Source organism: Pan paniscus, chromosome 1, assembly GCF_029289425.2.
Source record: "Pan paniscus chromosome 1, NHGRI_mPanPan1-v2.0_pri, whole genome shotgun sequence".
Classification (NCBI taxonomy): Eukaryota; Metazoa; Chordata; class Mammalia; order Primates; family Hominidae; genus Pan; species Pan paniscus.
This window is the reverse complement of record NC_073249.2, coordinates 39833590-39853526: the sequence shown is the minus strand read 5'-3', so window position 1 is coordinate 39853526 and position 19937 is coordinate 39833590. Positions and strand designations below refer to the sequence as shown.

The following is a 19937-nucleotide window of genomic DNA, read 5'->3' as shown; positions in this document are numbered from 1 at the left end:
TCACCTCCCTCCTTACCTCTCTACCTTCTTCTCCCATTGCCCTCTCCTCTGTCTCCTCACTCCAGCCACACTACACTTCTTGCTGTTCCTTGGACCCACAAAGTTCTCATCTGCCCCAGGGCCTTTTCACTTGCTGTTTCCCCTGCCTATAATATTCTTCTCCCCAAATAGCTACATGGCTCACACCTTAGTCTTTGCTCAAGTCATCTTGTCAGAGAGGTCTCTTCTGACCTCCCTATTTAAAATTCCAACACTGCCCTCCCTGCCAACAAAAAAACTGGCAAGTGTTCTCTCCCATCCTTGCCTTATTTTCTCCTTTGCATTTATTTAATTCCATCTAATATACAATACTATTATACTTAATATTAAAATATTTTAATATATTGTGCTTATTTATTGTTTTAGAATGCCTACTCCACCTCTAAATAGAAAGTAAACTCAATGATGGCAGAAAATTTTTTGTCTGCTTTGCTCACTGCTGCATTCCTAGTGCCTGGAACAGGGTCTGGTCCAGGGTAGGCACTTGATAAATATTTATTGAATACATGAATATATAAAAAATGAGGAAAAGTATACAAAAGACACAGCACCTTGCCTGGTGCATGTTGGTGCCTGTTAATATTCATTTCCTTCTCCTTTCCATCTTCTTCTCTAAGCACTGCAATAAGAGCTAGTCTCTCTGCCTTTAAGGGTTTCAAATCCACCATGAACACAGCTCATCACAAACACCTGCCCTACAGCTTTCCACCCACACCCTGAAACCAGGAGCAGGGGGAGGACAGACAAGAGACCCCTTGTCTGTCCTCTCTGGCAAAACTGAGTTGCTGCAATCAGCAAGGCATAGATTTTATTGCTCCCCTGCAATACGCCTGAGCTTTCTGCCATGTGCTATTGAGGATTCAAGCAAGAATGGCACACATTGTCTGCTGGAGAGAAGCTTGTGGTCTAGGGCTCAGCAAACTTACCTGCAAAGGACCAAAGAGTAAATATTTTTTACTTGGAGGGTCATATGGTCTCTGTCCCAACTACTCAACTCTGCTGTTGTAGCACGCAAACGGCCATAGGGAACGTGTAAATGAGTGGTTGTGGCTGCATTCCAATAAAATATTTCTGCATACTGAAATTTGAATTGATATAGTTTTCATGTGTCACAAAATATTCTTCTTTGGATTTTTTTCTGCCATTTAAAAATGTAAAAGCTATTCTTAGCCCATGGGCTATATAAACTTAGTCAAGAGACCAGAATTTTGTCCGTGAGCTGTAGTTTGCTAACACTTGGGTTAGACAAGGGGAAGAAAAGGATAAAATACTGTGGCTTGCAAGTGAGGTTTAAAATATGATGCTACAGATTAAATCTCATAAATGTTTATGGAAAATGGCAGGAACTAGATGGGACTGTGGCTGTCAGGGAAGGCTTTGGGGAAGAGGCGAGACTTAGGCTAACTGCTGAGACACAGGAAGCAGCAGGCTAAGTGGAGGATAGGAAAGCTTCCCAGGCATGGACAATAATAGTAGTAGTAATAATAACAACAGCCTACTAAGTGTATATGATACGGCAGGCTCGGTTCTTAGTGTTTTGCAAGCATGATTTAGCTTAATCCTTGTAGCAACCCTACTAGGAAGTACATTTTATCCCCCTCTTAAAAAAAAGACCAGGGCCAAGAGGGTTAATAATTTGCCCATATCTGCACAGTCAGCGGCAGAGTCAGAATCTCAGCCTAGGATGTCTGCCTCCAAAGCCCACCCTCCCTCCTACTATTCCTCCTCCAGCAACCCCTTTGATCTCGGTCCCCTCCCATTTCCCATGATCAGATGCTGCCATGTCCCTGGTGTGCCTGTATTCATGTAAATAACCATTTCCTAAATATACTCAATGAAAAATCAATTACATAGCAAAGTGGCTGAGGGTTGGATAAACAACCTAATTGTTCCCTCTGGGGCTGCAGGCTGAGCAGTCCCTGCTGAGAGAAGAAAGAGAGTTAACATTTATTAAGAGCTCCGCCTCAGGCACCGATATGTTTTCTTCCTCCTTGACCACTAGGGGTCTGAGCCCATTGGCCAAGCCCCCTACAGAATCCCAGGGAAGCTGCTGGTCTCATACCACTACTGGTAATAGGTGAGAATTCTGTGTTCAAAGTACACCTCTAACCCAGGTAGACTTGAGACTTTGACCCCCAATAGTGCCTTTCAGATGCCTTACTCAAAGATAAACTCCTGGCTGCCTTCCTCTGATCGATTTGAGGATAGTCTCTCCAGAAAGGCCACCCTGTTTACACCCTGACTTGCCCCTCACAGTTCTGTTCCCTTCTACTCAAAATGTTGCAATTAGACGTCCCTTATTTTGAGTCAGGACACTGTCCCTGGTTGATATGCAAAGATCCCAGGAAGATGTATTCCATCAAAGCTTATCAATCATTAACACCTTGCTGTGAATTAGTTTTCAGGACTTTTCAACCAGACAGGTAATTAAAATTGAGCAATTGGCTAGAGAAGATGGAAAATTCAAGTTTACATAGGGCACAGTAGGGGAAGGCTGAAGAACAGCAAAGTGGCCTCTGGCAAGTGAAGCCCTAAAATGAAGGTATGGTACTTCAAAAGCCTGAGTCGGCGTGGGGCTTATTTCCCCATCTTCCCTTCCAGCCACCCCTTCCCCACCTTAGTTATTAAAATCAGTCGCTTGTGGTGGGTCAGCTGGTGATGCTCAAAAAAAATAAGATCTAGTTCCAAACCTGTGACTCCCAAATAATTACAACAGCAGGCAATGTGGCCTGTAGGAAGACAAAAGCACATCTACCAGTTCTGGAGTAAAGCGTTCCAAGGTGTGACCATCCAACCATGGAAGTCATGGGATAACTGAAAGAACACCAAGCAAGGAGTCAAAAGACGAAGATTCTAATGCTGGTTCTGTCACATGTGTATTTGCTGCATGACATTGCCTAAGTTCCTTCCCCTCTCTGGGCCTTGGTTTACTCATCCATTGACTCAGTTATTCATTCAACTTTGTGCCAGCCTTGTGCCATGCCCTGGGGATGAATATAGTGATTAACAGATACCTTTCCTGTTCATATAAAGTTTTCAATCTAATATGAGAAATAAACATGCAAGCAATAATTTCACAGATAATTGCCCTATAAGATGATGAAGTTGGTCTAGATCAGGGGCTTTCAACTCTGGCTATAGATTAGGACCAACTAGGGGCTTTTAGAAAAAAAAAAAAGAAAAAAAAGATGACTATCTGGGCATTATCTCCAAAGATGATTATTAAATTTGGTAGGGTTCAGGCATAGATATTTTTCTAATTTCCCCAGTGATTGTGGGGAACCAAGGCTGACAGCCACTGTGCAACCAGGGTTGAGAGCCACCAAGGTAGACAATATTTAGCATTTCCTCCTGCTATAACTTTTTATTTGTCTCTTATATTCTATGAGTAACCTAAGATACATATGTCTACATATGTCTTATATTCTATGAGTAACCTAAGATACATATTCTCTTATATTCTATGTCTTATATTATATTCATATGTCTTATATTCTATGAGTAACCTAAGATACATATGTCTACACTGAACCCCAGAATGTAACTATCCTCTGGGGATGTCCTCTGGCTTCGTGTTCTCTGGCTTTGCGTTCCGGCCCACAGGCTGGTACCTTGTTCCCTTAGAGAGACTGCCTGTGAGGGCTACCCTTCTGCCTGTCTCCAGAGTGTTCCAAATGTCGGCCATTCCCCAGGCCATCCCATCTGTGGGGCCACATCTCTGTGGCCACTCTCCTCATGCCAGTAGGCTCTGGATTCATGCTGGAACTTTTGGGCCCCTTAGACATGGGTTGAGCTCACTTGTTCAGAGAGCTCCATGTGTCAGAATAAGAGGAGCAACTGACAGCCTAGCCTGTCCCTATAGATGCCCTGTGGCAAGACTCATTTCAGATCCCAAGACTTCTCTCATCCCTCCCTCCTGCCAGGGCTGGGATGAGGGGAAAACAGGAGGAACACCTAGGAGGTGCCCACCCTCAGGGTCGGGCAAGCCCAGATCAGCACCCAGAGAGGGGGTGCCTTCTTATATTTTGCACCCTGGTCCCCTCACTCACCTCATCCTTGTCCCAGTGCTGCCTCCTGCCCCAGGTTGCCATAAATATTGCAGGTCCCTATGAAAGACTAAAGTAGGACACTGTCAACCCCAAGGGCTCCATGAAGTTATTCTGTCACTCAGCCAGTATTTATTGTGTATCTCTAGGTTATAAACGCAAAGCAGACAGAGTTCCTGGCTGTCAGGAACTCACAGCATAATGGGGAAGGAAAACCTATAAGCAAGAAATAACACAAGACTGGCCAGACCAAGTCCTATAACAGAGTAACATGTGGAAGGCAGTGGAGGTTGGGATTCCTTACAAAGAGAGATGGTACAGAAGGCTTCAAGGAGAAGGTACAAGTTGACTATCCCTTATCCAAAATGCTTGGGACCAGAAGTGTTTTGGATTTTGTATTTATTCAGATTTGGGAATATTTGCATATACATAATGAGATATCTCGGGGATAGGACTCAAGTCTAAACATGAAATTCATTTATATTTCACATATATCTTATACACATAGCCTGAAGGTAATTTTATACAGTATTCTTAAGTAATTTTGTTCATGAAACAAAGTTTTGGTTGTGTTTTGACTGTGACCCATCACACGAGGTCAGGCGTGGAATTTTCCACATGTGGCACCATATCGGTGCTCAAAACATTTCAGATTTTGAAATATTTTGGATTTTGGATTTTCAGATTAGGGATGTGCAACCTGTAGTAGGTTTACCTGGGACTTGGAACTAGGGAGAGAAAACAGAAAGCTGATAGCAGGCAGAAAACAGCATGAGTCAAGGTGTGGTGTGTTCTGAGGCTAGCAGATGGCTGGGCATCATTAGAGGGTGAGAGACTTGGAAAGAATGATGGGAGATGAGGTCACAGAGGAAGAAGACCAGATTTTAGAGAGCCTTGAATACCCTGTGGAGGAGTGCTGGGCTTTGATCTATGGTACACGGTGCATCTTGGAAGATTTTGAGGCAGAGGAGGAAGGTAATCAGATTTAGCATCACAAATAAAGAATCAGATGTTGGGGGAAGTGGACGAGATCAGCAATGGGAAAAGCAATTGGGAGACCATTTTAACAACAGCTGGCAAGTAACGGCTGATTTTCTAAGTCAGGTGCATCAAATGCCAGAGGCTGTTATGCTGTGGGCTGGAAAAGTGGACAGCACCAGGAAGCCAGCCCAGACAGGCACCCTATCATTCCACAAGCATCTGCCAAAGTGCTGGCTTCCGCAGAAAGAAAACCTAAAATCACTGGCTCAGATGTTCTCTGGGATGGCAGCCTGCAGAGACAATTGTTAGAAATGACATGCAAAACAGTCTCCATGGGTGTTGTGGCCCACATCCTGGGGTACCCTCAAGCTACTGCTGCTTTGACAAGCTTCTCTTGGGAAGAAAATCTCTTCTCTTCATCCCAGGAAGAAAAGCACCTGCCTGTTAGGTAGTTCTTCAGGTTGGGGATTAAAGGGCCCTGCTCTATCAGAGCCCCTAAAGAGGAATGTCCAAATCACTTTGAAAACTCCCTTCCTGCCCTATTCATCTGTGGCTTGAGGATTCCATGAGTATAAGATGCAGACACTGGAAACTTTAACTCTCCTAGAGTTCCCTGCTGAAATAAATCCCAGGTGTCTGTAATGAAAGTACTCATTTTGATGGTTCACTTCTCTCGATCCACACTGAGAACACCAAGCCCTGGCCACGGTCATCTCTCACCACCAGGCCCCTGCCTGCTGCAGCCTCTGACTCATCTTCCCTATTTTCAGTGTTGCTCTCGTTCCTCATCCCTTTTTCCATGAATAAAGTAAGAATAGGGTTTCTGAAGCACATCAGTCTGATCTGATCACAACCCTGCCTGAAATCCTTCCTGCTGCCTTCAGGATACAGTCAGGCTCCTGTGAAGGGCTCACTGGGACTCTTCATAAGGCTGCCCCATGACCTCCCTAAACCCCAAGCTCAGCAATTAAAACTCCCTTCCAATTCCCCAAATCCATCGAACTCCCACCTGCCTCTGAGCTCTGCGCAGACCGTTCTTGTTGCTTAGAGCAGTGCCAGCCAATAAAAATAGAATGGGAGCCACATAGGCAATCGTGAGTTTTCTAGTAGCCACAGTGAAAAAAAGTGAAAGAAAGGAGTGATGGTATCATGAATAACCATATTTTATAATTCAGTCTACCCAGAATGTTATCACTTCAACATGGAATCAGTATAAAAATGATTAATGAGATAGTTTACATTTTTTCCACCAGGAAATCTGGTGTGTATTCCACACTTACAGCACATCTCAGTGTGGACTTGCCATGTTTTCAAGTGCTCGACAGTCGCATGTGGCTAATGGCTACCATAGTGGAAACACAGGCCTAGAGCCCCGCTGCTTCTACCCCACCCAGCTCTCTACCCTGTGGTTTAGGTCTCAGCAGCAAGGCCCGGCCTCTCGTCCTGTCTGTCCTGGTGCTCCTCCTCTGTGCTCCCGTAGCTCTCTGTCTTAGTCCATTCAAGCCACAATAACAAATTACCATAGGACTGGGCAGCCTGTAAGCAATAGAAATGTATTTCCCACTGTTCTGGAGGCAAGTTCAAGACTGGGGTGCCAGCATGGTCAGGTTCTGGTGAGGACTCTCTTCCAGCTGTGGACTGCAAACTTCTCAGTGTATCCTCACTTGGTGGAACCGGTGAGGGTCTCTCTTATGAGTGTCCTTCTGAGGCCCCACCCTTATGACCTGCTACTTCCCCCAAAGGCCCTTTACCCTAATACCATCACCTTGGGCTTCAGCATATGAATGTTGTGGGGACACAAACATCCAGACCATAGCACTCCCTACAGCCCCTCTTGCAACTCTCACACTGAATTGCAAAAGCCTGTGTTCTTATCTGAATCTGAGACTGTCAGCTCCATGAGGGCAAGGACTGTATTTGTCTTTTTTATCATTCAACTTCAACACTGAGCCTAGCAGCAAACTATATATGTTGTATAGAACAAATCAGTATCTGTTGAAAGAAGAAAAATAGTCTCCTGTGTCCTCACCTGTCACTGGGAGATACTAATATACTTTGGATATTCCCTTAAAGATTCCCTTCTACTTGACCCTCTCTTTCTCCACCATCTATGTGTACATGCACACACGCTTGCACTCATTGCACACAAATGCTCACGCTCATTACACACTCTCACACTCACACACTTGCACAGTAGCATCACGCACATATGCCATACACTCTCGAACCCTCTCACACTGCCTCACACTCACTGAAACATGCTCATGTGTACACACCTCTGCACACACACTCACACGTATTTACACACACACTCACACGTATTTACACACACACTCACACATCCATAGGTACACTCACACACATTGCAGAGGTTAGTGGGAGGCCCAGAGAGGTCTTCATTTGCTCCAGGTCACACAGCACAACTGGGGCAGGCCTGGCACTATATCCCAAGGTGACTGCTTAGGTGACCACACTGCCCCCCACTGGACTAACAGGATCACAAGGTGTAAAAGTGTGTCTGGGCACATTAACAGTGATTTCTGTTTGCCACCAACCAGTGACTAATGCCATACCTGATCGTCAATGAAGTATATTTCTAGGTTTTTGTGCTATTCAGACAAGTTGCCCTGGCTGAGGTGCCTCAGAGAAAAACCCTGCTGATCCCCAGGGCAGGCAGAGTTTTGCTGACACAGCAGTGGGCAGCCAGGGTTTCATGCTGACCTGCCAGGACCTGGCACCTTCTCCTCCTCGACAAAGAAGGGGCTGAACCATCTCCATTAAAAAAATCACATCTCTCCCAGTCTCCTAGAAGGAAAGCAAGACTTTTGGCCTGGGTGAGGGGAGCTGTACATGATATCCTAGAGCAGTAGTCTTAAAACTGGGGTACACAGTTGTGCTGTGTGACCTGGAGCAAATGAAAGACCTCTCTGAGCCTTCTACCAACTTCTGCAATGTGGATAAGTGTAGGTGTGTGTGAGTGAAGAAAAGGTGAGTGTGCATACATGTGTGGATGTGTGTGTTTTGGTGTGTGAGTGTGAAAGTGTATGAAAGAGTTTGTGAGTGTATATGGATGACGGTGTGTACGTAGGTGAGCCTGTGAGTATACATCCGTGTGTACAACAGTGTTTGTAGGTGTGAAGGTGTGTGTTTGGGAATGTTTGGTGCATGTGAGCTTGTAAGTGTGAGTGTGTGGAAATAATTCCATCCATGAGGACCTTCTGAGGTGTATTCAGATATGGCTATTTTGATCCACTGCTAGGAGATACTAAGATACTCAAACCGCATTTACTATTTCCTAGTGTCCTATCAGTACCCTTTGCTCTCCCCATCCCTGCACTTTTTAATTGCCTTTCTCTCACTTTACAAAAGAAAGGAGTTTCCCTCACCCATTCGCAACTTTACTGTGCTTTACTCTCCAGAATGGAAAAGTTTTCAGGGCACCAAACAAAAAGGACAATTAAAAACATTTTTCAGGGGTGTGTTTCCTTATTGATAAATTAAGGCACAAAGCTCATCTTAGGGCCTTCAGTCCTTCCCTGCTTTAGTCAAGAGCAAGCTACAAGCTCAGTAATGGGCCCTTGTAGAAGTGGTCTTTAATCAGTCATCCTATAGAGTAGCGGCAGTGGAATGTTGGCAATTTGGGGTAAGGACCTCTTCTCTGCATTCCTCAAGGCTTGTCCAAGAATGCATTGCTTTTGACAGGGTCCCAGGAGAGCAAAGAAAAGACATCATAAAGAATAACAAAGGCTAAAAAAAGTCCTTTTTTCCTCGCATATTAAACATAAGCAACTCTTTTCAAATATTCTCAGTACCAACCCTAGGATGACCAAAAAGAAAAGAAGAAGGAAAGAAGGAAGGAGGGAAGGAAAAGGGAAGGAAAAGGGGAAGGAAAAGGGGAAGGAAAAGGGAAGGGAGCAAAGGCTCTTTGAATAGCCAAAGCAGCACAGGTTTGTAATGTTAATTCTTTTAAACACAAATAAAATGTATTCAGGGCTACTAACACAAGTTAAGCCAGATAAAACCACAGAGAGAAATTGTATGCGCTTTCTTTTGAATGCAGTGTGCATTATTCAATAGGTACTTAAAATCTATTTTATCAAATAATGTAATATGTATTCCAGTTACAATCAATCCTGAGACTATTTCATCTTATAAAATGTTTAAAATTTGTTTCTCCTACACCTTCTATTAATCAAAAAATAAAATTAAATGCTAGCTACTGGACCAATTCATCTTTAGTAACATATACATTGCTTTTTCATTAAATCAGTTGGAGAGTTTATCTCGATGTCTAATGAAATTAAAGGAGTTATTTCTGTTTTTTATACAAGATTTTAATTTAATTATTCCCAAAAGCCAACTCTAAAACTCAGTTCACATATGCATGCATATTTGCGACACTTTCATTATGTATTTTCTTTTGTTTCATAAATAACTTGCATTTTTGGCTTCACATAACATTTAATTGTGACTAAGTAATGAGAAACAGCATAGAGATTTATTCTTGCTTTTATAATTTACCATAAAATAGATTAATTATATTATATCCTTCATGATTTTAATCTTAACTGCTTTTTAGTAATCTTTTTACAAGATTATAAGTAATCCCTCTTATAGTAGTTTTTATAATATTCCTTCAAATATATGATGTTGATTTGAATTAAAAATTTAAGTCAGACTTTTTTTACAGAAAGTAAGTCTGATTTGCAGACTGGTTTGACAAGAAAGACTGGCTTTGCTAAAGAGATTATGCATAAGGCATTTTTCATAAATTGAATGAGCTAAATCTGAGCTATATGGTTTTGACAAAAAGACACTTGAAGCATGCAATAAAACAATGCATCTGGCTTCTTAAAATGCATTGAAAAAAGTATATTGAAATTTACAATATTTTAATTTTTCAATCTTTTCTTTTCTTTTTTTTTTTTTTTTTTTTGAGACGGAGTCTTGCTCTGTTGCCAGGCTGGAGTGCAGTGGATCTCAGCTCACTGCAACTTCCGCCTTCTGGGTTCAAGTGATTCTCATGCCTCAGCCTCCCAAGTAGCTGGGATTACAGGCATGCGCCACCACACCCCACTAATTTTTTTTGTATTTTTAGTAGAGATGGGGTTTCACCACGTTGGCCAGGATGGTCTCGGTCTCCTGACCTCGTGATCCACCCATCTCGGCCTCGCAAAGTGCTGGGATTACAGGTTGTGAGCCACCGTGCCTGGCCTCAGTCTTTTCTTAATAAGTTGAATGAGACAAGTTGCTGCTAAGTTAAAAAAAAAATGAATAAAAGATGTAATTAATAGTCATTAAATAAATTTTGGAAAAGGATTTTTGGATATTCCCAGAAATTGAGAAAGGGAATGGTTCTAATTATGGGCAACAAATACCTTAGGAAGTCTTTTTCTCTTTTGACAGAATTGAAAAAGAAAATAATTTTTGATGATAGGTCACTGTGTGATTTGGAGCATTTGAACCCAAAAAGATTTCAAATAATTGATGTAGTTACCATAATAAAACATCTGTTCCCATCAACTTATACGTGTAAGCAAAATTAATCAATGTGCACATTTATAAAAGTGAAACCAGTTTTCAATAAAGAATAGAATGGATTTATATCCTTTATCATTCTAGCAAAAAGGAATATTTATTATCTAATTGGAGAATCTCACTAATCTCATTAAGAGATGTAGTCCCAATAAATTTCTACTATGTTTAAGTTAGCAGTGACAAAATTTATGTTATATTTATGTTTTTTGGCAATGTGTACACTGAATTATAATGATTACTCATTGAAGAAGTAATTTTGACATTTGGAAACTTATGGAAACATACTAATAGTAAAATTTCTGATTACACATAACAATATGAATGAACTTAACATTACTGAACTGTACACTTCAAAAAGACTGTCAAGCATAAAAACATATCACATTAGAATAAAATTCTGTGGGAGTTAGAATACAAAGGTGAGTTTAAGAAGATTAGAGAATGAAATAAAATTTCTCAATGTTAAATAGCAGTTTGAGGCTGGGCATGGTAGCTCACACCTGTAATCCCAGCACTTTGGGAGGCCAAGGTGGGAGGATTTCTTGAAACCAGGAGTTCAAGACCAGCCTGAGCAACACTGGGAGACCCTGCCTGTACAAAACTTCAAAAAAAAAAAAAACAAATTGAAATAATAGAGAACAGTTTGTTCACATAGTTTTTAAAGGACGATGATAGATCACTATAATATTCCAATTCCATTGAATACATTGAACAAGTAGTAATGGTTTCATTTTAAAGAGTCAGTACTTATAATACCCTGAAATTATACCTTTTGGAATGATTCCAAACTTAATGGAGAAAAGTGTAGATGTTAGCTTAAAGATGTTTGAGGAGCTACATAGACTTTCAGAGTACTTTCAGAGGCATGTGAGGAAAACTGAAAGGCACTGTCTTTGAACATGGGGAGAAGGCCCAGGAGAGGCCAGCCCCGTGCTTCCTGTGGAGTTGTGATTTTTCTGTCCTTGTTCCTCCCACTTCATTCCTTATGGCCATTTCTTTTTTTTTTCTTTTGCAGACAGAGTCTCACTCTGTTGCCCAGGCTGGAGTGCAGTGGCATGATCTCGGCTCACTGCAACCTCTGGCTCTCAGGTTCAAGCGATTCTCCTTCCTCAGCCTCCTGAGTAGCTGGGATTACAGACGCATGCCACCACGCCTGGCTAATTTTTGTATTTTTAGTAAAGATGGGGTTTCACCATGTTGGCCAGGATGGTCTCGATCTCCTGACCTCATGATCCACCCGCCTCAGCCTCCCAAAGTGTTGGGATTACAGGCGTGAGCCATGGTGCCCGGCCTCTTACGTCCATTTCTTTTCTCCTGGAGAAAGCAGTGACCCTGTGGAGCAGTTTTTAAAGGTATATGACCTTCTCAGGCTCTAACCATTCTATGCTGCAATAGCCTTTCTGTTCAAAAGAAAACTGAGTTGGGCCAGGTTTTTTATTATATGGACTGGTTTCATTTATTTAGGAAGGAGAGAAGGTGGAAAACTTTATTTATTGAATATCTGCCATGTGCTAGATACTGTGCAGGATGCTGTCTAGATAATCTCATTTATTAACAAGAAAAATCGAGATTATTGTCTGGGCCAGGTGGCTCACGCCTATAATCCCAGCACTTTGGGAGGAAGAGGCAAGCAGATCATTTGAGCTCAAGAATTCAAGACCCTCCTGGGCAACATGAGGAAACCCCATCTCTACAAACAATACAAAAATTAGCTGGGTGTGGTGGTGTGTGACTGTAGTCCCAGCTACTCAGGAGGCTGAGGTGGGAGGATTGCTTGAACCCGGGAGGTTGAGGCTGCAGTGAGCTGTGATCCTGTCACTGCACTCCAGCCTGGGCAACAGAGAAAGACCCTGTCTCAATAAAGAAAAAAAAAAAAAAAGATTATTTTTACATGTGGTTATTATTACACTAAGCATTTACTATGTACCAGACACAGAGCTAGAAACTTTACATAAGTGATTTAATCAATTTCTAGAATAATCCTATGAGGTGGGAATTATCTCATTTTTCAGATAAGAATATAAATCTTGCAAGACTAAGCAGCTAGGAAGGGACAAAAACCTCATCATGATGCCAAAAGCCACATTTCGACCTCAAGCATTGTCATTCCCATTTAAAAATGAGGGTCTGAGAGTCCCAACAAGTTGCCACGATCACAATTGGTAAGACCCAAGTCAGTCTGAGTCATTCATTCCTTATTTTATTCCAGATAGGAAGGAATTAAGGCACTGCCTGATAACAACAGTCATGTTTACCTAGAACTCTCCAAGTACATTATTCGCCTTGTTTCTCTGCCAATGTTATAAAGTGGGCAGAATTGATTTTACTGTGTTACTATCCCCCTTTTTTTTCTTTTTCTTTTTTTTCAAATGAAGGAACTGAAATACCCAGAACCTTTTCGAAACTTGCATGGCCATCTTAGCATCCTTTCAGCTCTTGATAGGAGCAGTCTGACAGCTGTGAAAACCAAGCCTAGGCAGCTGATGCCACGAACACTGGGGCCCCTGAGCTCCCAGGGCTGGTACAGCTAAGCAAGGGAAAGGAGCCCCGACACACTGTCTTATGCTTTTGGCTATCACTGAAGGTGCGGGCTTCTAACTCACACTTCCCATCATGTAGGGAAACTGTGTTCACAGCCTCTCTCCTGGTTTTGAGCAGGAGCTTTTGGGCCCTGGCCCAGGAGTGTTTAGGAAAGGCGCATGCCTTTAGGGGTCTTGAGAAAATAATGTTAATGAGGAGGGGAGGTCGTACGAAAAGAGAGGCCTATGGCCTATGGTTAATGAGTCGAGGCGCTTGTTTTGTTGCTTCATAAAGTCAGGGTCTTCACTGGACTTTGCATAAGGGCCTGTTTTTACTAATTATGTCCCAGGCAATGGCAAGGGGCAGTCATTTAAACATAATGTAACATGTGCAAAAATTCTAACAGTAATCTGATTACAAGAGAACCAGAGCTGTGGAGCAGCATGCTAACGTTGATAGAACGGGCAAGAGACAGACCAACGGGAGGCAGGCCCTCCCCAGCGAGGCTCTTCTGTGAACTGCCTGCAGGAGCTCCCCAAATTCCCCTGCCTATCCTATCCCACTCTTCCTGGGAATGGTGCGTTCCAAGAAAAAATAAATGGTCTCATATGTGGGCTTTTTTTTTTTTTTTTTAGGATTAGAGAAGAAGAAGTAGCTTTTGTTTTGCTGGGTTTTTGTTGTTGTTGTTGTTGTTGTTGTTGTTGTTTTCCCCCAGTTGGCTAAACATGACATCCAACCTACAGGCTTGGAAAACAACTTGACTAGCAGTCTGAGCAATTAGACAGGACAACAGCCTGGGGTATTCTCTCTTGGACTGGGGGAAGCCCAGGCAGTCTTTTCTTCCGAAATTTGTGGCAATCATCAAAAAAGAGCAGCTGTCAAATTCGCCTCCTGCCCCAGTGGGGCCACCAGGCCGCTGCAGTCTTTCTTTAATTGGTTTATTAATCTTATAATGCAATACCATCCTCTGTCTCATTGTTCCTCACTAGCTAACCAGGCCTGGACTTTGTAAATATGTTTAATTAAGCTCCCAAAGCCACAAGCCTTCTCTCTTCTTGGTTACGCTCTCCCACCAGGCCGACACCAGCCAGAACTGAAACAAACAACTGGCTCCGTCCCCCTGTCCATCTGCTCCCACGTGGGGGTGGGGATGCAAGGGGAGGACATTCTGCAGGAAGAAATATCCCCCACCCTAGATGAGAGGTGCTGCCTTCCATGGCAGGAGGCCTGCTGTTCTGTGGGGAAACATGAACTAGGTGTTCCAGAGAGAGAGGAGAGAAAAGGACACCATTCAAACTTGTGGGTATAAATCTCTCTTTCTTCTAGACACCCACACGTGTTTGGGAAGGAAATCTCCCTGCTACAAAGGAGTGGCTCTTCTCTAATATTTTTTGAGCTCCCACCCTGGAAACACAGGGGGTGCAGGGAAGCTGGTGGGGGCATGGGACATGAAGTCAGGAAGAGAAGGTGAAAATATCCAGAGACAGGTCTGGGGAAGAATTGCACTTGAACCTGTTCTACAACTGCTGTGTGCATGTCTGTCTTACCCAATAAACCCCGAGTCCTAGCAGACAAGGATCAGTATCTAGCACAGTGCAGGGTGTGTAGGGGACACATAAGTTTGGAAGGAGAGAAGGAGGGAAAAAGGGAGCAAGGGAAAAAGGGAGGGAGGGAAGGAATGAAGAAAAAGCAGGTGGGTGGGTGGATGGACGGATGGATGATGTGGTAGGGATTTGAACCAGGGACCACATTCACTGTTATACAGACCATTTGGCTTCAGGAAACCAAACAATGGGGTTCTTTGCATAGAAGAGTCTCTTCCTAGGAAGGTATTCAGAGAGTTTGGTCAGAGATGGCTTATATGAAGTCTGCATTGCATACCACCAAAATAATGCCAGGAGGAAGGAAAAAAACCCAATCTCTATCACTTGTTTTGAAGACAAGATGCTTAACAACTCACTGCTTGGGTTGCAGAGGTTTTTAAAATTTATTCATGTATTTGTTTTTACTGAATTGTGTGCACAGGGCACTCAGAATATACAAAACAGCAAATATTAAATCTACCATCCGGACATTTCTAAACATCTGGGCATTTGGCATCACCTTGACCCCAACATGTTGTCATGTGACCGTGGAGTTGGAGCCCAGAGCAGACACAGGCAGAGGAGGCAGCACATGGAGAGGGGTGTTTAGCTCACCCATCCCAGAATGCCTGTGGATGTCCATATCTCAAATACTCTGACGTATTGTCAGGCTATGTCCCAATTTTTAATTTGGAAACTATAGTCACAATAGATACAGGGATAAAAGAAACAGTATGAGGGAGAGGGAGAAAAAAAGGAAGAAAAGACAGGGAAGGAAAGACAGCAAATGAGAAAGGGACCTGGCTGGGGCACTTCTTTGAGCAGTGGGGATGGAACAGTTAGAAAACGCGTGCCACACCGTATGGCATTCCCAAGGGGTGCTGTTTCCACAGCCACCGTCTAACACTGTCGTGGGCTGTTCTCATCCCAACCCCAAGGCTCAGATGGAAATAGCCCAAGCACTAGGTTCCCCTGGAGCTTACCTTTCACCAGGTTTAGTAACACTGTCGTTTTCCTCACCTCAGTGGTGTGGGACAGAGGGAAGAGTGAGAATCTCCCCATTCTACAGACAGGGAAGCCAAGGCTCGGGAGGGAACAGAAGGTAGCCAGCGATGAGCTGAAAGGTGGAGGTAAATCTAAGCTCCTTGTTTCCAGGGTGACATCTGGATGTTTTTCCCTTTTTTTTTTTTTTTGAGACAGAGTCTCCCTCTGTCGCCCAAGCTGGAGTGCAGTGGCACAATCTCAGCTCACTGCAGCCCCTACCTCCCAGGTTCAAGCAATTCTCCTGCCTCAGCCTCCCGAGTAGCTGGGACTACAGCATGCACCAGCACACCCATCTAATTTTTATGTTTTTAGTAGAAATGGGGTTTCACCATGTTGGCCAGGCTGGTCTTGAACTCCTGACCTTAAGTGATCCACCGGCCTCAGCCCCCCAAAGTGCTGGGATTACAGGTGTAAGCCACCGCACATGACCATTTTCCTTTTCTAGAGGTAAAAGCTCAGAGAAGCCTTAATTGAAATAATTCCCCGCTACCCACATATAGATCAAAAGACAGGCAAGATGAGGCGAGACTATTTGGAAGCCTGGAGAAGATTGGCACCACTTTAAACATGGCCCTCCACATACACACCTCCTCACACCCAAACATACACATGTTCATGCCACATGTCCTTAAGATTTATTTTGTTAAACCCATGAAGTGAAGACCATCCTCTCTACAGAGTCCGCCTGCCTGCCTGCCTGCCTGCCTGCCTGCCTGCCTGCCTGCCTGCCTAGAATCTCCCTGTGTTTTTGTTTCCTGTACTGGGTGATTGATTACAGAAGAGCAAATTAGCTCCTACTGCTTTTAAGATGCATTTTCTTTCTTAAAGAGAAGATGATGTGAGCATTACTTCTCCCTGCCCCCTGCGTGCCTTGGCTTTGGGCCTGTAGTCACTGCAGCTTTGGTAGGGCCTTCCTGGAAGGGAGGAGTACAGCAGCATCTGCTAGCCTGCAGCTAGGCCCACCCTGGGGGCCCAGTCCTGCACGCACTCTGCTTTCCCCAGGCTTCTCCTCCTGTCCCAGGAGACTCTCTGGTTACTCCAAACTATTTTCACCCTTCTCTCTGTACCAATACACGTGAATTCAGTTGCCTAGCAGAGTAGATGCTGTTGAATGAATGATGAAGTAAATGATGAATGAATTATAAAGACTAAAATCTCAACTTAATGAAATAAATGTGCTCTGGGCTCCAAAGCATGCTCCCCTGCCCACATCTCTATCTCTCTCCTCTCTCTGTCTCTCTGTCCTCTCTCTCTCTCTCTCTCTCTCTCTCTCTCTCTCTCTCGTGGGTCTTGCTATTCAAAGTAGTTCCTGGACCAGCAACATCAGCAGTCACCTGGGAGCAAGGTTCCAAGGAGACCTATATACAAATTAAACCTCGAGAAGCACTGCTGTGTGGTCCTGAGTGGAGGCAGGCTGGTAGACAAAATGATCTCTCAAGGCCCCTCATTGCCTTACATGTCTCTCAACATGATCTCAGATAAAGACGGTTATGAGAAGACTTAGCCCAGGGTCACTGTACACCTACAGGGCCGGCCTGGAATGTGGAAGGTGGAATTTCAACTCTTTCCCTCCCGGTCTAGTCCTTCCTGCTGTAATGCTCCTTTGGAGGTCCCAGCTGACAGAGTCAGAGCACAGCATGGCTTTGCTCTAACTAATTGCCAACAGTTGGCTGAAGCTACATTTGTTATTCAAAAAGCCTCATTAATCTCCTAATGCCAGTGTAGCCACGGCTGCTAATGGCGCCTCTCATCTCCCCACACCCAGTTCCGGATGGGGGCATCCTGGCTCCTGGCAGCAGAGCAGCAGGAAATGGCTTCCTTCTCAGAAGGCTAAGCTAGTATCTGGGGTCATGGAGCCTGGCTGATTTAGAACCTGGCTGAGTTCCGCCTCTGGATGGGGTGGTACTAGGAGGCTGTACTCAAATCTGGGTCATCCTTGGGTCACAGAGCCTTGGAATGGTTCAGGTAGGTGGAAGAATGGATTATAGAATACCTCAAGAAGGCTTATGTGAGACCTCTTGGATGAGCTGAGCTGAGCTGCCCCCTCACAGCCAAATCAAGAAATCCACTGCTTGTCTCTTGGGTATAGGGATGGGCTCTATCTCGCGAAACCCCGCAGCATGTTTGGACATGGAAGAGGTGCCTTCCAGAAAGCTCATGATGGGGAAGTCCTGAACAACTAGAGAGCCTTTGCCAAGGTTGAATCAAGGTTGAAACCTGCATGTATCCTATGTCCCAGAGAACATGATTTCAGTGCTTTCCTGTCTTCTTTCTCTAAGTTCTGCCTCTGTGGGTCTGTCTTTCCACGACTATAAACTCCGAAGGGACGGGATCTGCTGTGTCTTTCACACCTAACCCCTCACATCCCCAGTACTGGCCCTGCTGACTCATGAGCCATCCACCTGACTCACAGTCAGATATGGAGGTAGAGGAGAGAGTATGAGGGGGACGGGAAGAAGGAGAAATAGCAGAGGAGAAAAAGGAGCAAGCAAAGAAGAGAGCTGGCAGAGCATACCTCTGGGCAGGGAGAATACGATGAGTATCAAGAATAAGACGCTCCGTGAAGACTCATGCCACTGCCCCCAGTGGCTATGGGTCTGGACCCAGATGGGTGCACCAACCGCAGCAGCAGGGCTGAGACAGGCACAGCCTAGGAGGGCTCCATCCTCTTTTTTCTTCCAAAATTTTATTATAACATTTTCCAGACAGAAAAATTGAAAGAATTTTACAGAAAATGCCCAATATAGATAGTGGGTATATAGGTGCCCATCTTTTTCGCTGCTTTTGTTTTTCAAAGGGACCAGATCCTCTGGCCTCGATCAATTCAATCCCATCAGTGTTGCCCAAGCTTAGATGCGCGGGCAGCCTTCTCACCAGCCATTATTAAGGTATTTGTTAGAACAACACTGCCCCCTGCTGACTACAGGCTCTCACTTCTCTGGGACGGCTCTGCCTTGCAAAGGGCTAAGAGAGGGCTGGATCAGATTGTTCCTTCCCAGCCCTTTGCTTTGTCCCTCCCGTGTCTACCCTTAGCTTTGCCTCCACCCTCAACTTTAGTTCTTGGGGCACCCGCCCAGGCACAGCAATGAGCACCCGACTGAGACTCAGACAAGCTCAGACAATTAAGCAATGTGTGAGGCCAGCAAATGTCTTTTATCTTCATTTTTCTACAACTCTTCACTGAGTACTGCTTGTGTGAGGTGCAGCACTAGGGCTGTATGCAGGGCAAAGCTATGTCTCCAGGCTGTGGATAAATAACTTGACCGCCTGGAGCCTCACTTCCCTCCTCTGTGAAATAGGGATCATCAGACTCTTTCTTCTCTGCTTCAGAGAGGGGCTGTCAAGCAAAGAATGAGAAAGAGCGCAATGAACTTGATGGTTTCAGACATAACTGGGAAGATCTAGAAAGCATTCACCTTCTTAAGGCTACAACTGAACCTATTTCCAGGTGATTTCTTAACTTCAGGTAAGTAGCTTGGGCCTTAGTATATGTATTAGTCCGTTTTCACGCTGCTGATAAAGACATACTCAAGACTGGGGAATTTACAAAAGAAAGAGGTTTAATTGACTCACAGTTCAGCATGGCTGGGGAGGCCTCACAATCATGGTGGAAGATGAAGGAAGAGCAAAGGAACGTCTTACGTGGTGGCTAAGAAAGAAAAAATGAGAGTCAAGCAAAAGGGGTTTCCCCTTATAAAACCGTCAGCTCTAATGAGACTTATTCACTACCATGAGAACAGTATGGGGGACACTATCCTGATGATTCAATTATCTCCCACCAGGTCCCTCCCACAACACATGGAATCATGGGAGCTACAATTCACAATGAGATTTGGGTGCGGACACAGCCAAACCACATCAGTATATTTGTAGTTAAATATTCTCAGGTGTTTAGTGTTTAAATATCTCTACCAAAGGAAAGAAGTAAAGCCGAATGGATCATCCCAAACATTGGTGGCCTCTGGGGCAAGCTCCCTGTGTAACTGGAAGCTGACAGAGTGAGATCTCACCTCAGGCTTCTGGCACCTGTTTCATTCAAGATCGGTTACAGCTGTGGTTCTGAATCCTGAGCTAGATCAGAATTACCTGGGGGAGTTGTTAAAACCCAGACTCTGGCCCCATCCTCAGCCTCTGATTCAGCTTGCGTGGGGTGAAGCCTGGGGGTTTGCATCTCTTAAACATCCCC

At 44.2% G+C, this 19937-nt stretch overlaps 1 long non-coding RNA gene across 1 annotated transcript in view; it reads right to left on the bottom strand.

Annotated features, from left to right (window-relative positions):
• The window catches only part of LOC100979811 (uncharacterized), a 31791-nt gene extending 13193 nt beyond the window's left edge, over positions 1 to 18598 (bottom strand). The window contains exon 1 of the long non-coding RNA XR_004667944.3: positions 18267 to 18598. This is a non-coding gene — a long non-coding RNA (uncharacterized LOC100979811). The remainder of the gene's footprint in view (positions 1 to 18266) is intronic.
• Positions 18599 to 19937: the final 1339 nt, after the last annotated feature.